Source organism: Pogona vitticeps, chromosome 4 (assembly GCF_051106095.1).
Source record: "Pogona vitticeps strain Pit_001003342236 chromosome 4, PviZW2.1, whole genome shotgun sequence".
In the NCBI taxonomy this organism is placed as follows: Eukaryota; Metazoa; Chordata; class Lepidosauria; order Squamata; family Agamidae; genus Pogona; species Pogona vitticeps.
The window spans coordinates 109,007,000-109,034,295 of record NC_135786.1 but is presented as its reverse complement, the minus strand read 5'-3'; the positions used below and the strand labels follow the sequence as shown (position 1 = coordinate 109,034,295).

General features: G+C 39.9%; 1 long non-coding RNA gene across 1 annotated transcript; it reads right to left on the bottom strand.

Annotated features, from left to right (window-relative positions):
• On the bottom strand, nucleotides 1–25,035 carry LOC144588845 (uncharacterized). The gene is made up of 2 exons (XR_013544579.1): nucleotides 24,925–25,035; nucleotides 1–3,627 (listed from the first exon to the last, which is right to left on the bottom strand). It is a non-coding gene; the product is annotated as an uncharacterized LOC144588845 (long non-coding RNA).
• Between the last annotated feature and the right edge of the window lie 2,261 nt (nucleotides 25,036–27,296).

Sequence of the window (27,296 nt, the reverse complement as noted above, 5' to 3'; positions counted from 1 at the left end):
CACAGGGGGATTTACAGGAGAAGAAGGGGCCCTCCTCAGATCCAACACATTTTACAAATAGATGCATGCATTTACTTTTTCCTTCCCTGTGTATTTGCTTTAAGATATTCCAGAATCTGAGAAGGAACAAGTAGGGATAACATAAGAACTTGAGATTGCCTCCATTAGCCTATCTACATTCTACCCAAACTTTCATTTTATTTTTTCACAAACTTCTTATTCCCTGATCAGAGGGATTTTCTTTTCCTTTGTTTTTGAGCAAAGCCATAAATAGCTTTGTGGTAAACTCAGCATTGCATTGCACAATTTTCCTAATTGAAAAACTGCATTTCAGCTCTTTTGCCTGCTACCACTGTTATAATAAATTATACATACCTTGAAAACATCCACTTAAATACAAAACTAAAAATAAAAAGTGCTTAATTTTAAAGGCTCACTGTTGCAGACAGTCCATCTTCCTTGTCAATTTTACATTATTTTCTGCCATCCAACTTTTTTTTAAAAAAGCTTCCCTCTGTTTAAGGTATGAAAATCAGGGACCACTAGATAGTAGTCTACTATGAGATGTGATCCCACACCTGAGCAGCTGGAAGAGACAACAAGACCCTTATTCCAGTTTAAATCCAGGCTCCAAAAAATAATAATATACACCATGGAGCACAGAACAGCTTCAAAAAGGGCTTTTAAAAAAAAGAAGCCTCTTCCTTCAGCACTACAAATGTATCTGTGTGTGTGTGTGTGTGTGTGTGTGTGTGTGTGTGTGTGTTTGTGTGTGTGTGTGTGTGTGAGAGAGAGAGAGAGAGAGAGAGAGAGAGAGAGGGAGAGGGAGAGGGAGAGGGAGAGAGAAAGTGTGTGTGTGCATGTGCGTGTGTGTGTGTGTGTGTGTGTGCGCACACACACACACACACACACACACACACACACACGCACGCGCACTCATCAGATCCAGTGGAGTATTTACTCCCACTTTGTTTAGGTTGGCATTGTCAGAGAGTTCTTATAAAATACATTTGTTAAATGGATGACATGTCAAGAAACTCTCTTGGCTGCCTGCCTCTTATTTGTACTTCACCCTGATATATGCATCTCACAGGTGGTAGAAGGTGGCCATTGTGGTTCATACCCACACTCCACCTCATGTAGTACATTTGGAATATATGAAAGCCTATGTACATTGGTATAGTTGGAAAGCCTGCATTTGCAATCTATCTGCCACAAATGGGGTCAGTGGGAAATGATGTGGTTTGGACCTTCTTGTGTATGAAAGAATACATCTCCTTACACACTCAACATTCTAGACACAGTAGAGAGGTATATAAGCTGTAGACCCCCCCTCCTGCTCTCACAGAAAATAAAAGCTGGCTTTACAAATTTCAGCCACAATTAGTTATTTAAAAAGGAACAGATTTGCAATCTATTTTTTAGTTCACGGCAATTAATAATACATTTATTACAAATTAGGAAAAAAAGTACATAAATAACATCCCGAAATTGACTAACAGCACAAGAAATTTATTTCTACTTTACCTTTCTCCCACTACTGGGGACAAGTTACTCACAACTTGATAAATAATAGAGCCAACTCCTCCATATGTTCCCTTGATTGAAATCACCCTACTCTAATTGCAACAGACTATGCTAAAGTAAGTTGTGGTGACAATAGGCCTATTTGAATCAATGGAACTTATAGAGAAGTTGACTCTCCAAATCACCACTGAATGATTGAGCCTTGATTGGTGCAATATACTATACTAAGCAACAGGATCCTGGTAATAAAGGAAACTTAAAACACAATTAAACATTTTAGCATATTAAATGAACAATTTAAAAGCACATTAGAGGGAAAACAAAATATTCAAAGCACTCCCTTCCCCCATTTAAGGTATTTCCCTCATTAAGAAGACTATTTATTTATTTATTTATTTATTTATTTATTTATTTATTTATTTATTTATTTATTTATTTATTTATTTATTTATTTGTACCCTGTTCTTTCCCCTTAAAAAGGATGGCTTACGTTATTTAAAAAGAAAATGTTGAATGCTAAAAAAAGTTATTCAGTATTTAAAAAGAATTAAGCAAACATTATATTAAAAATATTAAATACTGTAAAAGCATTACTAAAACAGATTTAAAAGCAACAAAAATGTAAATGTATAAAAAAGGCAAACCATCTTATTTTAAATATCCTTCTTTACCAAGGCGCTATAGAAAAGCCTGCATGAAGAGAAAGCCTTTGCCAAATGTCTGTCTGAAAACAAAGCTCTTTCTCAGCAACCTGAGGAAGCACACAGGAACAGTAACCAGGGAATAGCTTCTGTGTGTCCCATCTATTTTCTTGCTGTTTCCTGCTCTCACATGGATAGTTTCTGGATTTGGCCACTTTGCTGTGAGGCAGCAATTTCACCAGCTATCAACTTTCCTCCCCTAACTGTGTCAGCTTCTTGGGGATGGGGTCACACTGCTTATGACATCACTCCTTTTGGAAAGCTGTTTTGGGAGCCACGAGGATGGGGGAAATGTTGGGAATATTTTTAATGCAGATAGAAAATGAATTCAGCTCTTTTCCATCGTATGAGATTGTGCACTAAGGTGGAAATGGCTGAAGAGTCGAGGAGGTATTTTTTATATAGTTAGGCAATTTTGTGTTTTCTTATGTTGGGCAACAGCAGGAGATCGGAATTCCTTTTTATTCCAAGGTAGACTGGAAGGATGTATTACAGAGCCATGACGGCACATTTGATGGGTTTTTTAGAATCCCACATATGATAACCAGATTTGAGATTCTTATTTATTTATTTATTTATTTATTTATTTATTTATTTATTTATTTATTTATTTATTTATTTATTTATTTAAATTTAATTTGATTTAATTTATATGCCGCCCACACTACCCAGAGGTCTCTGGGCGGCTTACAACAATTACTCAATTCTTGAGTAAGGTTTTAGGTTAGAAGACATTGTTCTCCAGGCAGCTTGAACCCTAGATTCTCTCATGTTAGAACATTTGGGCTGTAGCTGTTCCATCTCTTTTCCCTGCCCCGCAACCCAATCATAAATCGTTTCACATCTTCCCCTGAAACTGTACTGGCTGTTCATATTCAGCATATGAACACCCTCAGTCTGTTCAACCTTTTCACTCCTTCTGAGGTGTTGATCTGTCTGATTCTTCTCTGAATGTATTGCAGTAAATACACAATAAATTTGATGTCTCATTACTATCAAGATTCAGGGGCTGAAGGAAAACAACCAAGAAGGGGGGATACAAAAAGCAGGGGAGCAAAATCTACTGAGAAACTTAAATGTATACACATGCTAACAGTTTTTGTTCTCAGGACTTTACAGAAACTATCCCACAAACTTTAATCTCCTTAGGGACAAAGACAAAACACAAGCATTTTGGCTTTTAAATGTCAGAAATTAACAATATATTTTGGTTGTTTGGCTTGTCTCCTGTGTTTACCGCACAGTCTAAGCTATTATGCTGTGTGATTAATGATTTCCTGAAATATAATCTCCTAGGATTACCTCGCCTTGTCAATACACCAGCAAACATGACCATTCCTTCTTTCGGAGCTATGAAGGGAGTTAGTTGCATTTTAAATGGAATTAAATTCACCACTTCCTGCAAAGAAAAAAAAGGAGGCATTGTGTTAGGTTCATTGCTGTTGTTTTGCTTGCTTTTCTTCATATTTCTGCACTTTTTATTAAATACAAAGTGGGGGGCAAAATAACATTATCCATCTCTGTGAGGAAACACATTTCTAGAGGTATAATCATACCATCAATGTTGCTGGGATTAAATATTCTCTCAGTATCCCTATTTTATTCCAATAGAACCCATTATCTGTTATAATTAAAAAAAACTATTGGGAAACAGGAGAAGCTTCACACAAGATGCCATTTGGTTTAAATAGACTCTTGACTCTCATTTTCACAATTTTATTCTGTGAATTAGGTGAGCAGAACATTTATAGTAAGTACATTTGTCTGAGATTAACAGTTTGTGTAGGTTGCCCAAAACAGGAGATGGAACTCTTCATTAATAATGTGCGTGGCAATGCAGAACTGGAATGGCATGCATCCCCCCCCCATTTCACTATTGATGTAGACTCCTCTTTTCCTCTAAGAACATTTTTGAAGCAAATGTGCCATAATACCCTCAAGAAGATAGATGGACAAAAATACTAGTACAATGGTGCCTCGCTTAGCGATGTTAATCCGTTCCAGGAAAAATGTTGCTAAGCGATTTCATTGCTAAATGGAATAAAAAGCCCATACAAATGCATTAAAACATGTTTAATGCATTCCTATGGGCTTAAAAACTGACCTTATGCGAAGATCTTCCATAGGGGCGGCCATTTTTGGTGCCTCTACAGCGAGGCAAAACAGCAGGCGGCCATTTTGTTTTTCCAGTGGCCATTTTGGAACTGCCGATCAGCTGTACAAAAAGGGTCACTTTGCCATGATCGCTTCCGTGCGATCATCGCAAAGCGATTTTTTCCTCATAGAGGCCATCGCTAAGCAATCGCTCTGGCAATGGCCGAAACCCCATCGATAAGCGATTTCATCGCTCAATGGAGCGATTGCTAAGCGAGGCACCACTGTATTTTACATCTTGCATAATACTGTCTGAAATCTTGTTTACACAACTATACTCATGGAAGGCCTATGACATTATAAGCAGGCCATGTTTTTTAGAAATTAAACACTTCCTACTTTTGACTCACAGGTCCTATGGCTCCTACGTAATCCCCCTCATCATATGGAAGATGTGGGAGCTTTGGGATGAGAGGAGGAAGTCTCGAATAGAGGAGGTGGAACGGGGATTCTTCCCACACAGCTGATGAGTGGTTGGCTATCTGAGGAGGCAGGGATGGGCAGCTTGAGCTCCTTCCTGGATGGGCACTCTGCCAGAGCAGAAGGACCCTGGTGATATACTATGACAGGTGAATGGCCCAGATGGTCCAGGAAGTGGGGAGAAGGTCTGTGCTACACTGTCTGGTGCCACACTATCCTGTACAAGAAGGTACACAAAGCATACTTCTCTAGTCTCTAGTTATAAAAAATGACTGCCACTGGAAATGTCAGCTATTCAATTTCTGATAATCACCTGTGTTGATGATGTCATCAGTCTGTACTAGGTATAGCTGTACAAACAGGATTTCAGCTAATGTCTGAAATGCTAGGACATTCTGAACGTCAGAATACCAGCTGACTGGGAACATCACCATGTTTGCATCTCTGAGTTTAACAGCAGTGTATCCCACAGAACAGGGATAAAATGTTTCTGGTGAATTCAGTATTTCCTCAGAATGAAAGAGCTATTTTGCTTACACAATAGGAGTTGGAAAGGAATAGCTCATCGTATTCTGAATCCATCTGAATCAAACAGCATCAACGGTAGAGATACTATAGGGCCTGATTCCTGATTCCTTCTCCAACCCTATTAGGCCTCCAAGCAATGGCAGTCTGAATTCTCCCACCACCTGAGGCGTTGTTGTCCTCAGTCTTGTTTCATCTCTACCTTCATGATCTCCTTTGTCCCCATCTCTGCATCTCTCACCCACCCGCCCTCTTTTGTTGCGATCCCGTTGCCATTACTGACACCACTGTTCACCCTCCATTTCAGTTTGAGAGTAGTGTTCCATGGAGGGTAGTGCTGATGAAATAAAAATGATCACAGGTGTCTGCCACACAGCCAGCCAAGCCATATGTACCAAAATGATAGTGCTGGCAGTAAAGTAATTTCCAAGGTAACCCTGGCCCCAGTGTCTGGCTCCAAGGACCCCTCAGAGCCCAACTCCACAAAGAGTTCCTCTTCAGAACAGTGGTCATGCAGACCCCTTCAGTGAGAGTAATGAAGTGTGCTAACTGCTAAGGTAGCTTTATCAGGATGACAAGTGGGCAGAGTGGCTTTGTCACCTGTAAAACATTCTCTGATCTCCATATTCTGATGATGGTTGCAGTGGGAGATTATTCTCTCAGCACCTATTACACTGCATAGCCACAGGCAAACAGGTAAACTTAGCTTTGCTACAAAATGGTTTGAGAAGTTTAGCTTATCGGAGAGTTATGATGGATGAGTATTGGCAATCAATGCACAAACAGAAGTGGCATTAAGTTTGGTTTTAGTGAGGAGGGTGTCATGAGTTCAGCCAAAGAAGACCTGGCATCTGAGGGGTTAATTTCAGCTGAGGAAAATACTGGGAAATTAGAAGCACAGACAGATGAAGCACCACCAGATTCTCCTCCCCCAGTAGCCAGACTGAGAGACAAGCATCGGCAAAGACTCATAACACGAAGAACTGAAGCTTGCATGAATGCTTCCCACAGGAACATCCGATTGACCAGTTCTGAGTTTTAACAGGATGGAAGGATTCTACGAGTTTGATGGTTGCTGCTCCTATATAATTTGTACCTAGAAGGCTTGAAAATCTGTAGAAGCAACAAGTCAATTCTCTGGCTTGTGTCCATGTTCCTGCTTACTTGACCCTTGGTTCTTGTACTCTGACTTCTGACTACAGTTTGTGTTTTGGCTTTGACAATTTGGCATCTGTTTTGTATCTCCTGGACTTCTGACTTTGGACTGACTTATTGGACTTTCACCTGCTGTATCCCCTGGAAATGTGACAGAGGAATACAATTGCAATGGAACTGACAACTGTGCACATGTTCTTAATTTGTAATGAAGAATATAATTATTCCTTATTACAGTGCAGTTTATTTGTGTATCTTGTGATATATTTCCCATTCTTATTGGCAGTTGATTTGAAACAAAAGTTTTTCATCACTTTAAAACAACCACAATAACAACTAAGGCTAGTATCCTCTTGGAAAGCTTCATGAGCACAATTAATGTTGATCAAGCAGTTGTACTGTTTAGCATGGTGTCTGTTGTGTGACCTACATAGACCCAGAAATCCTCAAGAAGCCCAAATATTTAAATAATATTTAAATGTATATGTTTGTGTATTCTGTGTTGTCAAGTTGGATCCAACTTATAGCAAGCCTACTAGGGCTTTCAACGTAAGTGAGATATTTAAGGAGCATTTTTACTAGTTCCACACTACCAGTGAGTTTCCATGGCCAAATGGGGATTTGAACCCTGTTTCACCAGAATCCTAGTCCATCAGTCTATCCACTACACCACACTGGGAATCACACTGGGGGTATGAACAAAATGCCAAAAGATCATGGCATCTCCCAGTTAATAGTTTTAGAGCTTATTCTAAGTTAGCTAAGAATTTAAGGTGAATGAAGCATAAGGCAGAACAAACCTAGGGAACATCAGCATACATTCTTGGTCTTCATTGTTCAGCAAGCACCACACTATATTCGCGAAGGCTTTCATGGCCGGGATCTAATGGTTGTTGTGGGTTTCTCGGGCTCTTTGGCCGTGTTCTAAAGGTTGTTCTTCCTAACGTTTCACCAGTCTCTGTGGCTGGCATCTTCAGAGGACAGCACTCTGTGCTCTGGTGTAGTTGGCTTTGGGAGTGCAGTATTTATGGCTGTGAGATAGGCCTTTGTCCTTCCCCCCCCCCCGTAGATGGGTGATTAGTGTGTATTGTTGTGTGTGTTTTGTTGTGCTAAGGAGAAGAGTTTATCTGTTCCTGTGGTTGATGGGTGTCATTAGCTGGTCTTTTGTGCGTAGTGATCCCCTGTCCTTGTGGCTGGGTAGAGTTTGTTGACCTTTTGCATGCTGTATTTTTGAGAGCTGGGAGCCAAGTTTTGTTGAGTTTCACACTTTCCTCTTTTGGGTTGACGTTTTGCTGGTGCTTGTGGATTTCAATGGCTTCCCTGTGCAGTCTGACGTAATGATTGCTGGTGTTGTCCAGTATTTCAGTATTTTGGAATAGAATTTCATGTCCAGTTTGTTTCAGGGCATGTTCAGCTACTGCAGATTTTTCTGGTTGTTTTAGTCTGCAGTGTCTCTCATGTTCTTTGATTCTGGTGTGATGCTTCGTTTTGTGGTTCCAATATATACCTGGCCACAACTGCAACGTATCCGGTATACTCCTGCGGTGGTGAGGGGGTCCCTTCTGTCCTTTGCTGACCGTAACATTTGTTATATTTTTTGTGGTGGGCTTGAATACTGTTTGTAGGTTGTGTTTTTTCAAAAGTTTCCCAACGGACCGCTAAACCATCCATGTCCATCTCACATGGACCTCTAGATTGCTTCAGAGGATTTGTTCTCAGGAAACAAAGTCAGTGTGCAGAATGATATGGGTCATGGGTGCCACCATATTCCTATGCCACCTGAGGGTACAGGAGAAATATTGATGTTCCATATCAGGCAGAAAAAGATTTTAAAAATGAACAAAAATATTGTGGCACCTGCTATATTTTAATGTAAGCTTTTGTGGAAAAGTCCACTTCCTCAGATATCTACTGCCAAGGATGGAGCATTGATGGTCCAGAATTTTGGACAATAATGATTGAAATCCAAAATGTGGAGGACCAAATGTTCCTTTCTCTTGCTTAGAATATGCCAAACAATCCCTTGAGGCTGCAGACTGCAAAGGAAGATTGTGTATTTCAAGAAAAATTGTATCCTATTTATGAATAGGATACAAAGCCTGATAGACTTTTCAAGGTCTCAGGGTTTCCTCAAACAGAGTTTGAAAACTTACTTTTCTAGTTAATCTCTGATTACTTTGGAAATGGTTAACAAAACAGTACAGAATCAATCATGTAATTTTAATCTCTAGACTTAATAGTGTTGTGCTAGCATACTTTACATGGTAATATATGCATGTTTTTAAAGAGAAGAAAATGTATTTTTCAGTTTTGTTTCATTTAAAGCACTTTGCTGAGGCATTTCTCCTATATCTTAACCTAGGAAGGCATATAATCCTCATTTGAACATTAAATGGCATATATCACTCACTGATTCCTGAAGAGAAGGATATTAGTGAACTCACTATTAAAATTCTGCTACTAGACCAAAGAGATGGTTGAAGGAAGTTCATCCTTTCTGCAGAGGATAGCACTAAATCATATTTGAAAGAAGGAGTGCATTTACTGCTGATACACATGAATTTTCTTCTTAAAGCATACTCTTTGTCACAAGAGGAAACCATGTATTAAATGATAAATCCACGAGGCCAACTCTTTTTAGAGTTTACCTCAGGAATTATTGGTGAAATCAGCAGAAGACACTGTAAAGGATCTTTCACAGACAACAGCAGTGATAGGTTAACTCTTGTTAGTATAGTGCAGAAGTTGGCAATGGTAAATTATTTTAGAATAGTTCATACCTAAAAAAACCTTATGATGCAATAATCTAAAATGAAAAAAAAGAGGCCCCAGAGAGAAAACACACCATCAGCTATTGGGAAAGAACAAAGGATAAATTGTTTACTGTATGTTTTCATCATTGTAATTATGTTATGGTTGTATTTTAACTGTTTTTACTATTGGAATGTGCTCTGGTATAGAGTGCAATATAAATCATCATCATCATCATCATCATCATCATCATCATCATCATTATTATTATTATTATTATTATTATTATTATTATTATTATTATTATTATTATTATTATTATTATTATTATTATTATTATTATTATTAAAAAGTAAATAGCACTGTCACTAATAAAGCGACTGGAATAAAGCCAGAATGATATCTAGTTGCTGATAGAATAGCACATTTTCTAGAAAATATCTACAAAGCATTTTATTCTGTAAACAGCAGAAGAAACAGTATGGCTCTAGAAATGAAGTGAAACACAGCACAAAATAGCTATCATGTCATTTACTTTGCCTGTGGTTCAACTCAAGGGGGAGGTGAGGGTCTCCCACTGCTGCCAGCTCCCAGGAATCCTGGCCAGCACTGCTAGTGGTGAAGGCTTCTTCGTCCAAGAACATTTGGGGAACCAAGGTTGGGAACCACTGCCTACTCTTTAACTCTAATATTTCACTCTTATAGTCAGGTCAAGTAATGAGTGTACCTACTCATCCTTTATAGACTGGTGGAGCAGCATTGGAACCTGGAGACAATATCACCTCTCTCATCTCTATATTCTCTTGCAAATAATGCTGACCTTCAGTTTTTGATGCAAAAACATTCCCAAACATTTAAATAGCAATTTCCTGATACTAAATTGCAAAAAGTGGAACGAACAAATATGTTAAGAGAGCTGTAATTTGGATTGTGTAATGATCTCTTAATATGAAGAGCAGTGAACCCCTTTTAGCCTGAGAGCTGAATTCAATTTCAGAGAAGTTTCAAGAGGTTTTTAGAATAAAATAAATAAAAAAGAAAATGGGACATGAGGAAACCATGGTATCAGAGGAGGAAAGACTGCAGCCATTTAAAGACTAACCCTGGGGGTCCAGATTTTAATCCCCAAATGGCACAGATACATTGCTCAGATAACTAGGTGAATAGCTAGCACAAGCTGTTCCCCCATGTTGTGGATTGGCACCATAAGCTAACATCACCATTTGTCTCCTAATCAGCTAGATATGAGAAAGATAGATATCTGCTTAGATATCTGTCCTCCTTTCCTACCAGGAAAGTATGGCTGTCCTTCAGGTGTTCAATAAGCCACCTAGAATTGGAGCTTGCAAAGACTTGTAAAAACAAGGGGAGTTGTGAAGCAAGGGGCAAATCCTTTTCCAGGACTAATGGACTACATTTGACTTGGAAGGACCCAAGTTTTCCTGGTCTTCTTGAGAACCATGAAGGTGGGAGCTGATGCATGTTAGTGAGATCAAATAGAAGCTTCATCAAAAGGAACCAATTGTACAAATTTGAGGAATGAGCCAACTACAAATGCCAGCCCAATGCTGGAAAATTCTTGCATACATACAGAATATGTGGATTATTGTTCAATGTATATTTATTTTCCTACCTGTCATATATTAGATGAATCTATGTTAGAATAGGAATACTATCCAATCTAAAGTGTACCCAACTACTTGCATAAAAGTTGGGACCGATTCAACTTAAGTTGATTTGGAACTAGACAACCAATTTGTTCTTTGTTTTTTAGATATTTGTAATTGTATGTTTTGAGATCAGTAGAAAAAACACCTAGAACATGTGGAAAATAAAGGGCTATGACACAGAATAGAGGGTGCTACACAACACCATCAACTTCTGAAATGTGGTAGACTTTCAGTTTGTATGTAAATAAAATTTATCAGTCCTTAAGATGCCACAAAACTATTCTGTTTGTTGTATGAGAATAACACACCTATCTTTCCTCAAGATACTTCTAATGCAATCATGAATTCAGATAAAACCAGATCTGTTTGCAGGGCGAAAGAATATTTCTTTGCTTTAAGAAGTAACAGTAAATCATATGTTGAGTGCTATGTTAATAAACCTCAGCAAGCCCTTTTCTTTCTCTTCTGTGGCTGTGAGAAGGAGATTGGAACTCTCTACTTTCTGGTTTCAGCTCAGCAAAATTCACTGTAAAGCTATGGATTAAATTACAACATTGTAATAGCAGATGTTAGTGTGAGAGGAATTTCTTCCTCTCCCTTCCCCTCTGCAGCCCCTTGCCCTACCTGTAAAATCTACCCCAGAAAATACGCAGTTCCATCAGTAGAGTGACTTTTTTGGATCCTGCTCATTGTTTATTGGAGGAAAAAAGGCAGGATTAGACATGGGGACAAATTTTAAAAAATGAATTGCAATATTCATCAGAAACTGTTGATTTGTCAAATATTTGTTCCTTCAGATTTGTCCATTCCAGAGACCCGTTGAATACAAAGGCGTGAAAATTTACTCATTTTTTTTAACTCCATAGGTAAAAAAGGACAACTAGGTTGTCAGGTAGCTTAGCCTTCCCTCTCTGCCTAGCTACCTGCTGAACAGCTGATTGGTGGGCTTATAGCAGAGAGGAAAGGGCTAGTATAGGTAGACAGGAGAGGCTCCACTGCCCTAAGGGAAGCCGCCATTGCCATCTCTGCAAAGGGCAGACTGGTTTCCCTTAGAGCCAGCTCCTCAGTCCCACAGGAAGCCACCACCTCTATCTTTGCAAAGATGGTGGTGGTGGTGGTGGTGGCGGTGGCAGAGGCCACAGCAGCACGGATGGTGGCAGTGTGGGTGGCGGCAGTGGTGGCATCAGACAAAGTAAGGAGGTGAAGGGGCAGTGGGTAGGGGCAGGGGGCTCAGCTTTTTTGTTTGTTTGTTTTAGACAGACACGGGATGTCTAAACTCCCCCCCCCCCCATGAACTGATTCATGGTTTGTCAGTAAATTATGTGGATATTTGTGGTTTATGATTCATCAGCATTGACAAATTATGAACCAAGATGAACCAGCACTCGCCCCATCTCTAGCCAGGATGGTAAAGCAAGACTTATATGTATTGACTTCAATAAACTGCAGTTCAAGTGTAGGCTTATTGGTATCCTCCAGATGTTTTGCACTAAAGTTTTCACTAAACAGCCAGCATAGCCAATGGTCAGGAATTGTTTGAGTTGTACTTCAAAAATCTTTCAGGTTCACTAGTTTACTCCATCATAGTTTACAACAGCTATAGTTCAGCTCAGTTCTAAAGTTACAATAAGTGGTGTTTAGCTTAAACCAAAAGTAGATACATTCAGTTTATCCCACTGAGCCGTAGCAAGGGAAACTGAGGGATAAGGACGTATATGTACCTTAAGCTTACCCAGGCCTCGTACATTGATTTATAACCACACCTGTCTCTTGCTCTTCTCTAAATGGAACCACCTACTGTCTGTGTAACACAGGCAGCCACTGTCTTAAATCTGCAAGGCTATTTATGACAGAATCTTTTGGCAGTTCCTATTACACAGCAGCAGCAAAAATCAGAAGCAAACTGATGGCATGTAACAACAAATTATTACTGAATCCTTCCGTTTTGCTTTGCAAATAATGACCACAGTTCATCTTAGCAACAGCAAAGTTATCCACATGTGGAGGCATCCCCATATGACAGAAAAAAATCCATGTAGTTCTCCTAATATACACAAATGCAGTCCAATGGTTCATTAAGAGGATTGGGATCTTGGGTCCTCTTACTAGTTGTAATCTGGTATAACTTCCTCAGTGATGAGCAATTTGCCCCTGGATAAGAATGAGAACTCAACCATTTTGTGGAAGATCTCTACAGGACCTGGCAACAATATGCAGTGGATGAAAAAGAAGAGAAAGCAAGAACATGTTGAGCTCCATGACAATCTTTTCACATGTAACTGCTGTGCTTGTACCAGAATGGATTCTGCTCTATGTTCACATTCTGTCATGAAAAAGCACATGCTGTTACTGAATGTTACAGAATGTTACAGAATGATACATTTTGGCCCAAGCTTTTAAGCCAAGTATTCATATTAATAAGCAATGAACCAAAATACTGGGCTCATTGAGTTTCTCTCTTTCAATCTCCTTCCCTTTTTTAAACAAAAATTTGAACTATGCAAACAGACTCACAAACACAAAGGCAGCTGAAAACATAAGCATAATGCTTAGAATCCACAACAGCAGATACTTTTCTGTTTCAGTATTCACTTATGACTGCCTTCCTTTGTCACCTTGTCTTGATCTTAATCAATATTGGATAAGGACATATTTGGGTTTATGAATAAAAAACACTGGGCCCCAGAGAGACATGAAACTACTATAAATGAAGGAGTGCCCTTCTATGATGTTTTGTTTTAGGTTGTGGAAATAACATCAGCTGAATAAAACAGTGTGAGAGTGAGGAGAGTTTCCCATTATTGTTCGCCAGGGAAAACGGGCAAGTATCCAACAAGAATAAATCTGAGACCTTGTTCTGTAAACTATTACTTATTTTCTGTTCTATGAGTAGACATGAGGGAGAAAAGTATTTGGTTCACAAGTTGAGGTTATTGGACCTAACGTGCACTTGCCTGGCATAAACTAATTTATAACTGTATGTCACCAGAGATCAGTAATTCCTGCATGTGTTATTTGAAAGTAAAGGAAAGAAGTAACAGATGAGTGGGTGTGAAGTAGTGATTCTGAATGGAACCATTCCAAGTAGGGAATCAGGATGTAATTTGCAAAATTACTGTTCAGACTTTTGATATTCTGTATTCTGAGACTGTGAAGTACCTTTCCACATTATTTTTCTATACAAAAGATTTTCAGGAATGTAGTAACCTATGTTGGCTTTAGGTTATAAAAAATAATATATAACCTCTAACTTTGCAGAGTCTGCACACAGCAGCTTGAAACATATAGATCGATTTGTATATATTTGTTGTTCTCCCTAATGTATGTTTTGTGCCAGCAATTGATATTAAAATAATCAGTTGTGATTATGGTTAAAACATGAAATAACTTTTACTATTTATAAATGTATGTAAAATACAACTCAAGCTGCTTAGACATTTGGTATTTGTCATGCATATTTTGGACTTATTGACACATTTTCTCTAGTAAATAATTTTCATCAGTATACTATTACATTTGTAAGTTCTGTCTGGTCCTATCAAATCCTGCCAGTTATATCTTTATTCATGTCACTAAGGCCTATCAGTCTCTGTCTTTGTCTGAACTATTACATCTTTGTACATGTACATCTTAGTCTAACACGTGGTTGTGTCTAATTATTTTCAGTGGTGCCTCGCTTAACAAGCGCCCTGTTTAACGATGAATCCACATGGTGATGGAGTTTATGCGATCGCAAAAGCAATTGCATTGCAATGTTTTAAATGGGGGGAAAATTGCTTTGCGATGATCGTGGGGAAGGCCCCCCCTGAAAGAGAGGCTTGGACCTGCAAGGGCAGAGAGAGCGAGAGCGGGTGGGGTTTGCGAAGCTGGCTTCTCCGCGATCTTTGCAAACACCAAACACATTCTGACTGGTCAGAATCCAATGTTATGCAAATATAAAATTCTGGTTTTCCACAGCAAGCACAGATACATAGTTGCATAATTATATATATGGGTTTTTAAAAATATTTATAAAGAAGTGGCTTGTGGGAAGAGAGGCCTAGTGGAAAGAGGTGACTGCTGGCACTGCTTGTGTGTACGTGCGTGCACGCACACACATGCATGCACACACACACACACACACACATGCACCCTCAATCACATCCTCCCTCAAGAGGCCACGTCCCATTCTTTATAAGACTGTTTGCAGGGGAAAATGTCTAGTAGAATCTATCCAGCTTGCAAAGTACAAGCTTAGAGGAAAAAGCCCTTTGGTAGCAAAAAGAGCAGGGAATAATCGAATCAGCCTTTGTGTTACAGAGACATTAAAACATAGTTCAAATTCAGCCATTTTATAAGCGGAGCAAATTCTGCTGTATTTGGTCATCTAATTGCCCTCTTAGTGTCAATAGAAGTACTGCTTTTTAGTCTAGCCTTATTAATAGAAAAGGAATAATCAGACAGATTTCTCAATACAGCAAGATACAAAGTTTCGTGGATTTTTCACTTCAGTCTACACAACAGAATAATAGTGTGGAGTTCTATGAATTACTAAAATATATTCAAAGCCCTTATTTGCAATTATATATGCAGCAACCTTAATGCTACCACTGAAATACACCTTATGTTTCTCCCAAATGGTATATTTGAATCAGCTTATTGCTTTAGTAAAAATTCTGTGTCAGCACCAGATGGAAATGTAAGGAATGTTTACCATAGGGGTGTTTTGCATTTGCGTGAGAGAGCATCCTTCAACCTAAAACAGTGGAAAAAATGTTATTATTTTAAAACCTATACAACAGACCTTTTATTACTTTCATATAGTGTTGTTATAAAGATTCCATCCCCCAAATGTCTTACTTTATTATTTTTCCTATTTCATTTGCTGTGTAGAAAAAAGAAAGTTCTAATTAAACAGGAAACTTGGTAGGGATGCACATGGTAATTAATCTGGTTGGGTGCTTTTCTGCTATTTCTGTAAAAGTGTTTTTTTAAAAAAAGAAAAAGAAATGAAATGCATTCTTAATAAATGACCACTAATTATGAAAGTTTAATAGACCTTGGTTGTGTAGTTTCAAATATATTACACATTCCTTTGATTATCTCTGTGTATGTTTTCTCCACAGAGTTATAATAAGCTGTGCTTTGGTGAACACAGAATATCTTAATAGACTAGCACTGTGTAGATGTTTGATCAGGGTGAGAAATAGATATGGTAAGGAATGCATAAGATGAAGAGGAAGACCTCGCTCTCTTTTGCACCCAGCCTTCATATATTTTCACTGACACCTGTGTAAAGAATGCATGAATGCCCTGGCTGTCACAGCAGCCATTTGTTAGGAACCATGAAACTTCACTGATGGGCATCCTGAAGTAATTAAGGCCTGAACACAGGGGACAGTAATTATAGATGTCATCCACTAGCACAAATTTAATTAGTGCAAGTGTTCTAGGGATACTGCAAGCTTTGTTCTAGACCAGTGCTTCCCAACTTGGGGTCCCCAGATGTTCTTCAACTAAAACTCCCAGAAGCCTTCACCCCCTAGCTGTGTTGGCCAGGATTTCTGGGATCTGTAGTCCAAGAACCTCTGGAGACCCAATGTTGGGAATCACTGTTCTAGATTATCCACAGTGGTGGCATCCAAAATAGTTTGCGTTTGTTTAAATTTAAACAACCCCCCTCCACCAATTCCATGCTAGCAAATATATTATTCAATTGTTCAAACAACAACTCTGGTTTATGAATGTGGGATATTGTGCTTCCATACCCATGATTTAAAAAAAGCCAGAAAATGGGTCAATGTTGCTGCAAAATATCATGCCTGCATTGACAACAGGAAAAAGGATGCAAAGCTTTATGTAGCAAAGGGCAACCTGAATGTTGACAATGTCAATGGCAGCAGTCAAGATTGTCTACAGAAGTGGTTCACAAACTGGTGTCCCCAGATGTTCTTGGACTGCAACTCCCAGAAATCTTGGCCAGCACAGCAAGTGGTGAAGGTTTCTGGGAACTGCAGTCTAAGAACTTCTGGAGCTCCCAGTCTGAGAATCACTAATCTACAGGATACCCTCTTCTGCTCACTACCATTTATCCTTGTTGAAAAACAGCCCTGACAATTGCTTTGTGTTTGGTTGAGAAGTGGTGAACTGATAAAAAGAGGAGTCTGCTTCTGGAATTTTCCCTTGCATGGTGACATTTTATGAATGATAGTGGTGCAGGGTACTCTTGTTACACACCTTGACCATTAGCCTCTGGGATGTCTCAGGATTCCATGATTCCTCATACCATTTTACATATACATGAAAACCCTGAAAGAGGCTGTCCAGAATTTGATGGTATGGTACCACCGGTGTGCTGATGAAACCCAACTCCATCTGTTTTTAAAGATCTTCCAGGAGGCCTCTATCTCAGTCGCTCAAGCTCCAGTGTGTGATCATCCAGTCTTCCCCATTTCAGTTTTGCATCTCTGCAAAGCTATACGCTGGGGCACCCATGTTTTATGTCTTGTAATCTATGGGCACAAAGGGGGCCTATGACTGGACAGTGGTTTAGGGATGATCCTGCACAAAAATCATATGGATCCTTGAGGATCCACCTCTCAGATTCATGTTTTTGCAACCACTCCAAACCCATGTGCTGGGCTAGCCATAATTTCTGTCTTGTAGTCTGTGTGGATCGATGGCCTGTATGATTGGACAGAGGTTCGGGGATGATCCTGTAGAAAAATCATGTGGATCCATGAGGATCTGTACCTTGGATTGGTGTTTTTGCACCACTGCAAAGCCATGTCCTTGGGGACTCATGATTTCTGTGTTTCAGTGTGTGGGCAGAGATGGGGCTTTTCATTACACAGTGGTTTTGGGATGATCCTGCAGAAAAATCACGTGGGTAGCCAGATTTAGGCTAAATATCAGGAAAAACATCTTAAATGTTAGAGCAGTACAACAATGAAATCAATTATCCTCGGAGGTGGTGAGCACTCCAACACAAGAGAAAATTGAACAAGCATCTGTCAGATCTACTTAATTTGGATTCCTGCATTGAGCAGTCAGTCAGACTCAAGGGCCTTATAGGCCCCTTCCAACTCAATCATTCTATAATTCTATGAATTTCCAACCTCTGTTCAGGAAAACAGAACTGCCCACACTGAGCTCTCAATGCCAAATATTAAAATACCTGTCCATGCCATGAGGGAACAGGCCGGGTAGGTGGGACTCGTTCAGCCCTGGAAGGCAGCCCATCTAGGAGAAGGAAAACTCTGACTTCAAACCTCCACTGCCTTGTGGCTGTATCCACTGATGGAAAAGGCTTCAGGAGTTAACCTTGAGGCAAAATCCAGAGCCGGAGTCCCGGAGGCAGTTCATGTCATTCTGTCAACTCCTGCGAAGTCGCTGAAACCAGTTGTATTGGCTCTTGCCTTTCCATTGGACTATTTCACTGATGTGGAGAGGGGGAATTTGCTGGTTGGGTAAGAGCCTATCCTCCATATTATTTTACCCTGGCTTCATGCACTGGAGAGGACACTCCAGCTTCACGTACAGCGTCAAAACACTAGACACTGTTCCAAGTCCTCCATACAGAGCACATTACCATAGTCTCTTGAGACTGAAGGATGCCTATGAGGATGAGGAGGTGGAGAAAGATTTTAAATTGACCCTGTGTACTTCTATAAGCAAATGTTAACCCAGGAAATAGTCCTGGGAACTCAGACACCTTGTAACAAAATTGGGATGGCCCATGTGTGCCTGACACTAGTCATCATAAATTGTGAAACTCCTTGAATGGATTTATGTACATACCCATGTTTTTTATTAAAAACACACATACATACACATGTATAAAAGCTTTTGGTTAAAACAGGTTCTAAACAAATAACACTAATGATCTCATAAAAGCCAAAAGCTGTGACAGTTGAAAAAAAAAAACAAAAAACAAAAAACAGACAATTAACAATATAACTTAAAGACATGGCTTAATTCCAGCAATTTAAGTTGTTTGATTTAAACAACCAGGATTCTGTGCTGCATTATCTGTTTTTGCTTTCAGTTTTTCCTTTTCCAATTTTAGGTTATGTCAAAACTGAAGGATATTTCAGGGCCTTTGTATTCAGTCACTTTATGAAATTTCATGAAATTTGAGGTTTTATTTCAAACTTAAAGCAACTTCACTGTAATTTCTACAATGTATGCTATGAATTGTACGGGTGAAAAGAAGAGATGGAACTGAAAGTAATTCAGAAGTAGTCTGAATAGCAGAAGAGAATACAGACTCATTGGGAAAAGGATAAGCTGATGGTTTTGTCTGAAGAAACAGAACTGTAATAAAGTAAAGGCCAAATAATAAAGAGGAGATGGAAGCAGTATACTGAAGATCTATAAAGAAGAGTTATCCTATGATAAAGAACCTGTAATTCTAGAAGTGAAAGCTGCTCTGAAAGCAATGGGAAAAAATAAATCACCAGGAGTAGATGGGACACTGGCAGAACTATTTCAAGCCACAAAGACTGAACCTGTCAAGCTAGAGTCTAGCAGCTGGATTCTGCAACCTGTCATGCATGGTGTCCTCTTGGGTACGGTAATTTGATAAAACTGCTCTGGCATCCTTTTATTGTGGGCTTCATCTGGTCCCTTGTTTCAGAGAGACCACGAGCAGGAGGCGATCTGTACTTTGGAGATGGGATGTTGATGTATGGCTGTAGATACATATGAAAAAGACTGCACATTTGCAAAATGCACACATACGAAAATCATGTGCAGTGCTGTTGAATTAAACTATGCTCTGTAGCAAGAATGCATTCAGTCAACACATTTGATTAAAAAAAATGAGCAAAAGGGTATACATTTGAAAAATACATAAACAAAAAGGGACCATTTCACCAATTAACAATGACAGTCCTGACAGAAATAGGTATGAACTGTGAGGGAGGTGAGAAAGGGGAAAAAAAAATCATAGACACATTTATATATGTGCTCTCTTGAGTTGCTTCCTGGAATGATGCTGATAAACTCTTGTCTGGTACAAGCTGGAGGGAGCATTTAAATATGTAATTATGAAAATACTGCTGAACCATTTTGATAGAGGAATGTGTGTGTGTGTTTAGTCATTTAGTCATGTCCGACTCTTCGTGACCCCATGGACCAGAGCACACCAGCACTCCTGTCTTCCACTGCCTCCTGGAGTTGGGTCAAAGTCATGTTGGTAGCTTCAGTGACACTGTCCATCCATCTCGTCCTCTGTCGTCCCCTTCTCGCCTTCACACTTTCCTAACATCAAGATCTTTTCCAAGGAGTCTTCTCTTCTCATGAGATGGCCAAAGTATAGGAGCCTCAGCTTCAGGATCTGTCCTTCCAGTGAGCACTCAAAGTTGATTTCCTTTAGAATTGATAGGTTTGTTCTCCTTGCAGTCCAGGCGACTCTCAAGAGCATCCTCCTGCACCATAAGCATCAATTGATAGAGGAATACGATTCCCTATTTATTTCTCTCCCTTCAACATACAGTTGCACTGTCTCCAAACAAATCACTTTCTTTAGGACACACTGTTTTGAGGACATGAAGTAATGCAGATAGGCTCAAAGATACCTGAGAGAGCTTTGGTTTAGTCAGTAAGATGTTGTGTGGCTTACCTGAGGTAGCTAAAGCTGAATCTCAAAAACTCTCAAATGTTTAACATCTCTTCCTCCCCCCCCCTTTTTGTCTGTTCTTTGTTTTTCTCTTCCAGCTGTTCTTACTGTTTCTCCTTTGTTAACCACAGTTGGTATTTCCAATAATTATGTACGGGTGTGAAAGCTGGACAGTAAAGAAAACTGGAAAAAAATCAATAATTTGAAATATGGTGCTGGAGGAATGTTTCACAGATACTTATTTGTTTATTTTATTATTTATTTATTATATTTCTATCCCGCCCATCTAGACCAAGGGCCTACTCTCGTACTGCCAAGAAAGACAAACAAATGGATCGCAGACCCAATCCAGCCGAGACTATCTCTGGATTATGAACAGATGCTGTTCTACTTTGGGCACATCATGAGAAGGCAATATTCTCAGGAAAAGACAAAAGAGCTGGAAAAAATTGAAGGCAGCAGGAAAAGAGGAAGACCCAGTATGAGATTAATTGACTCCCTAAAGGAAGTCACAGACTTGAGTTTACAAAAGCTGAGTCAGGCTGTTGAGGACAAGGCATTTTGAAGATTACACATTTATAGGGTTGCCATAAGTCAGAGGTGGCTTGATGGTATGTAACAATAGCAGCAACCACAGTCTGATTAAGCCTTAAAATGAAATGTATGACAGCCAGTCTACTTACAAAGAGAGCAAAGACACAGGAGGCAGGGAGATGGCATTCTCTCCCATCTGTTTCTTTTTACTGAAACATGTGAAAAGGATTTGGGAATCCTTGAGCTGGGATACTGGGAAGGTAGAAAGAAACCTAAGTGGGATGTGTTTGTAAACATGAGGTTAGTTAGATGGGACACTGAAGGCAGGGGATGGAAAAAAAAATTGTACCATGATATTTTGGAGACCAGACCTTTTTGAAAATAAATTATGAATGAAAGGGGGAAAAAGTGAAAGAGAAGCCCTTGCAATTACCAACAGTGACAAACTTGGTGATAATTTAGTACCTCAGACAAAATGGTCACTTATCTTCTCACCTTGAGCCTGTATTTCTTTCATATCACCACGACTAGCAAGCTGTTTTTATACTTTTCCTCTCATGTGTCCATTCCTTGAGTGGAGAAGGGTTCCAGATCATGCTGCTTGCTTGCCTCAGGCTGCTCCACTTTGGTGGGCCTTTTTCTGACCTTAGTGAACAGAGGTGGACATCTGAAATGGAGCACTTGCAGCAGCGCAGATGTTAGTGCCCTTTTTCACACCTTTAATTCTAGAAGGTGGTGTGAGGAGGGCATGGCAATGTCGAAGGCATAACCCCACCCCACGTGTTTGCTCTGTATTTGAAACTGCATGTCTGAATGACATCCCCCCCTTCTCTAAACTCCAATTATGGCGTATTTGACGGACTTATGAAGTCAAGAAGGAGAGCTCAGTTCAAATTACACATTTGATCCAAATTTCAGATGTGATGTGTCTGGTCAGAGAATGCAAGACAGTAGCCCCAGCCCATTTTCCTTAACAGACAAGAACAGGCAGCAATACAGGTTCAAATGAGCCTTTGTTTTTACATAGAAAAGCATGGGAGAGGGGGGAAATGAAAATGTTTTGTCCAACTTGTAGTCTTCCATGTGGAATATCTCCTCCCCCACTCCCATAAAGGAGTATTCAGTATTCTGAGCTTCCCACTATATTTGTATTTGTGAAGGCTTTCACGGCCGGGATCCCACTATATTCTTCTGTTGCATGCTTTCTTCAGTAGGTTTGGCTGGGAGGGACCTTTCTGAGCTGGGAAGACTCAATCTATCCAGCAGTAACCATTTGTTCCCTCCTGCCTTTCTGCTCAGCTCTTTTTCCCTTTCTTCAATCTGTTAGAAAAAGTGAGTCTGTTGAGGCTTGTTGCCAGAAGTCAGTCAGTCAGTCATATTTGTCAGTTTGCTGTTTGATCCGTTCAATTGTAACAAAACATTTTATTCTTTCTCCTACTGTCTCAGAGTGAGTTATTGAAACTGTAAATGGCAGTTGATGAGAAAAAGGGGTGAACTAATCTGGGGAACTTGAAGCTATTCTGCTCTGTGAATCCCTGCACTTCTGTGAAACAGCTAGAGGAATTTAACTGAAATTCAACAACCTCTGCAACATCTTATGTGGTACAGTCCTAACACCAATTTACTCAGTTAGACACTTGCTGAAAGCTTGAGGGGCTGTGTGTCTGTACAAGCATATTTTTCACCTGTCTCTGTGAGTGGTGGCTGAGTGCATTTTGTGCCTTGTTAAAGCCTGCAGCCTTGCACGCACTGAAATTAAGGTACCACTGTGTGCATTGTCTGTTGTTGAGACTCATTTTGAACTGTGGATAACAGCACGGCACTTGCCTTTCTGTAACATATCTTTAACCTTGAGAGTGGATATCATATTAGCTTTTTAAAAGGCACACCTTTGGCAGTTTGAGAGGGAAAGAACGGAGCAGAGAATAAATCAACCAGTGCCTTCTGCAGCTTGTTACAGGAGGCAGTCATTAAGGCTACCCCAATTGTCAACTAAGCTGTGCTAGAGAATATTTAAAAGTTCTACTGGCATGTACATGAAACCACAGTCTCTTTTCAGTCTTGTCTTTATTCTGAATGAAGAATTTCAGTACAGAGTTGCTCTAAACTCAGGACAGAGAATCTAGGGGGCTTAAAGCAAAGAGATGTATATAAAGATAAATAATATCTGCTATTCTCTAAGTTAATAAAATCACTGTCTTGTTTAATAATATATATTGTTTTCACGGTAAACAGCTTCACATGTGGGATTTAATAAGACCGAATTAGTCTGGAACAATTTTATACACTGTCCATTTAAGTCAGCCTTTCCTTTGGCGCTCTGTCTTGCAACCATTGCTACTTCTCTCTCCCCACCCCCACTCCACTTTCTTTATGAAGACGGGTTGGATCTTGGTTTCCTCCACTGCTTCTCCAGAAAAGCCCTCTGAGGACAAGAGCTGCCAGTCATTTTTGCACTTCAAGCCATGCTCCTGGAGATCAAGGCCTTAATAGAAAGGCGCTAACCAGCTGGAGACGGTCTTTGAACCACCAGCTCTAGGTTGCACTCTGCTGCCCTTTTTACACTTCTCACTCCTTATCCATGGCGGTGAGCAAGGCCGCCAGGTTGTTCAGGACCAAAACCTAAGAGCAACGGATGGGTTCTTGCAAGGCCACAAAAGACAGGCTCTTGTGGATCAATTGTGTGTGTGTGTGTGTGTGTGTGTGTGTGTGTGTGTGTGTGTGTGTGTGTGTGTGTGTGTGTGTGTGACTATGTGTGTATGTCAGTGAGAACATAGATTTACTGCACGACCATCTAAAACAGTATTATATGTGTGTCATACACATAAACATCTTCTGAAGGAATCAGTACATATTACACAGGTAAGAGTGGGGAGGAGATGAGGGGCCAGGCATTAAAGCCACTGCAAACAGTAAAATCAGCCCTCCTCCCCCTCCCTCACCATGCTGCTTGAGATTCTTCTCCCTGCCTAGGGTCTGTGGGAAATGTACTAATTCGCTCAGACCTTGACTGGCACCCCCGAGGCATGCAAGCCTCATGCTACAATTCTTCACATCTCATCTGGAGGAATTTTCTCAGCTCCAGTAGGTTTCAAGGACTATACACATATGGGGTTGTTATATGTTAGGTCACCTGGATGCACACCAGTTCAAGTTTCAAAGTGGTGGCAAAGAAAAGCCACCACTTGATCATGGTGCATCTTGGTTGGTATTTTAAACGCACAGGGAGAGAGCCTGATGTTTGAGGTGGAGAAGTCAAGGGATGTGATAGCCATTCCAGAAATGATGTCACAACGCATGAGTCAGTCATGGGAGATACAGACAGAGATTGTGAGAGTCGGGCAAAATGAGTGATAGATAGCCATATCTGCCGCTACGAATGAAGACAGAAATTGGCAATAAAAGATTGGTCTGGATTATCTGTTTGGTTAAACCATTCTATTTTAATGTGTTTTATTATCAATATCAAGATGCTTAGAATGTCATTGGAATCTCTATATACATGTTAAGTGCACTAGACGAAGCTCTGTAAAAGCATTATAAAAGCATCCATGCTCTGGAGAGAAAACCTCATTTGCAGGCTATAGCAATTTGGTGTTATTATGACTCTGTCAGGGCCCAGTGCAGCCTCCTCAGTAACTGTAACAGGAGATGAATCAGCCTGTCAATTAAATATTTCCAGACAGAATAACCCAACATCCATTTTCTGATGGTTGCTGGTACCAGAGTCACATGTAGTGTAGCATCATATATAAAATAAACAGCAATCTCATCCAGGAACATCTTTTTTGCTCTATCCCTTGGCATTGCCTCTAGAAACCTGGCTTCAAATTTTGCTTGATCGTGGAAGCTCACAGCGTGAGGAGGAGATAAATATTTCACTTACCTTGGAAACACTATTGGAGTCACTATAAGGTAGTTCCAACTTGACAATCCACACTCGGGTATCTGTGCAGAACTTTGAATGTTGGTGGAAACAAATTAAAACAGCGTTTCGGTTTTCGTAGTTACAACAGAGACCACTTGAATGAGCGCAAATTTATGCATGTGCTTTCTTGTCCTTAAAACTTGGCGGCTTGCAAACTATTATCATGCAAATGAACAGGACTGCTTTGCAGAAGTATAAGCAAAAGCAGCACAGAAAGACAACTAAACAATCTAGACGTGATTATTTCCCTGTATGGAGATATCCTGAACAAAAAACATCTGCTGCACCATTACAAAGATGACTGGATTGATGGGTGTCAAGGTCTTCCTCTGAGAAAATGTACATTTTGGCCTTTTACACTAATCGCCAATCAGGATGCAAAACCCCTCACTTAATTAGGCGACTAGGTTGGGTGATTAAAGTACTACTGTGGGTTATGGATGTTCCGTGTATGAATTATTTCTTCCTTTGCTTATTGCCTTGCGCCCATACACTATTAGTGTTCGTTCGGCTTCTAGTAATTGAACACTACAGCCAGATGCCTATGCTTTGAGGAAGCTGTACTGTAATTATCTTCATCGACTTTCCAGTTTGCACTGTATCGGGGCTCAGGAATCTCCAAAGGCTCACATAACTTGCAGAGGAGGGAGGGAGGGCACACCTCCTGTTCTGTGTAACAACTTGCCTCTTGTAACATTCACGTACCTGTGTGCCAAAAGCCCACTGGAGTGGACAGGAAAAGGATTTCACTAAGACTTATACCATTGCCTCCTTATGAGTGTGAGTACTTTGTAGTTCTCACAAAATGTTAGCTCTCCTTTCCTCATTAACTCAGCATGAGAGCTAATCTCCACATTTGGCTATGCCTATTTAAAGTACAATATTGGTTTCTCCACCTAGCTCTGCATGCCATTTGCATGAGGAAATCAGGTGTGTTTCTCAAAAGGTAAGAAACCAGATGTTTGTGAAATCACCTTGCTGATTGTAGAATGAGGTATTTAGGAGATAATTCCTCCTGGAGACAAGAGATTTAATAGCATTTTTTCCTCATTACTTCACACTGTACTTGCTTAAATTGATTCTGAGTTCTCATTATTCCCCATCACATTTACCTCTATTTTCCTCCCCCTCCCCCACCTTAAAAAGATCTCGATTTGCTGCTGGAAGCCCCTTGTTCACTGTAAGAGTGTTTCCCTCTCCAGCCCAGTTCTCTCTGGGGTTGTCACTCTGCACTAGGACGTCGTCTCTTCAGACAAAAGAATTATTCCACAGGAGGAGAAATGGATACCAGAGAGAAAAACTTGAACACATGGGCTGTAATCCCATGTACACTTTCCGGGGAGTAAGGCAGCTTGAAGTTAGTGCTATGTACTGTTGTGTAAACAGATGCATGAAATAAATGGAGGGAGGGCAAAGACAGCAAAAAGTCTTGTAAACCCAATATTTGCTTAACAAATACTTTTGTGGATCGCCACAGGCTCCTTCAGGTGGCAGCTTCCTGGATCCTCAGGACCCTCAGGATTATGGAACCCAGTTTCTTTCAGCTCAGACCTTGCAGCCTTTGAGGACAGCAATGTAATTAGCCACTTAACTAATGAACATACTAGATAAATCCCTATACTTGCCTGCAAGAGTAGCCCAGGCCTTCAATCTCTTCACACTGTCCTTCAGTCAACCCTACCTCACAGGGCTGGTATAACAATAAAGTAGGTAAAAGGGGAAAGATTCATGCTACCTTGAGCTCAATGGTGGAAAAGACCGATATAAATAAAGATGGTGTAAAAGCAATAATGACATTTTTCTTTTTCACAGAGCAACATCTTTTCATCTCACAGATAAAATTATCCAAAGTTTGCTCTCTTTTTTGTACTGTACATCACTCAATTTGGGCTTACTAGTCTTTAAAATAATTTAATTGCTTTTAACATGTGACTTTTAGTTTTGTTACATTAAGCTTTTAATAATAAGGATCTTCATAGGCTATCCTTTTTTTACCATTATCTGTGAATCACCAACATCCTGTACTCAGCTTATAACAGATATTTCAAACAACCTGAAGTTTAAGAGTAATTACTCTTTTTTTAAATGCCAGACTGATGGCAATACGTATTTCATTACTACTTTACAGGATTTTAGGATGGTCCTTCCTCATTAGAACTGAGGAAGCATAAACGGAGTGGGTCAGATAAGTAACGTATTAATGGAAAAAAAAAGAGAGAGTAGCATTAGAAATGGTAGGGTGCAGCCTCTGCAGTACTCTCCTCCTCCTCCTTCTCCATCACCATCATTGTCATCATCATTATTTTTGTCTTCAGTTTCTGGGGACAATA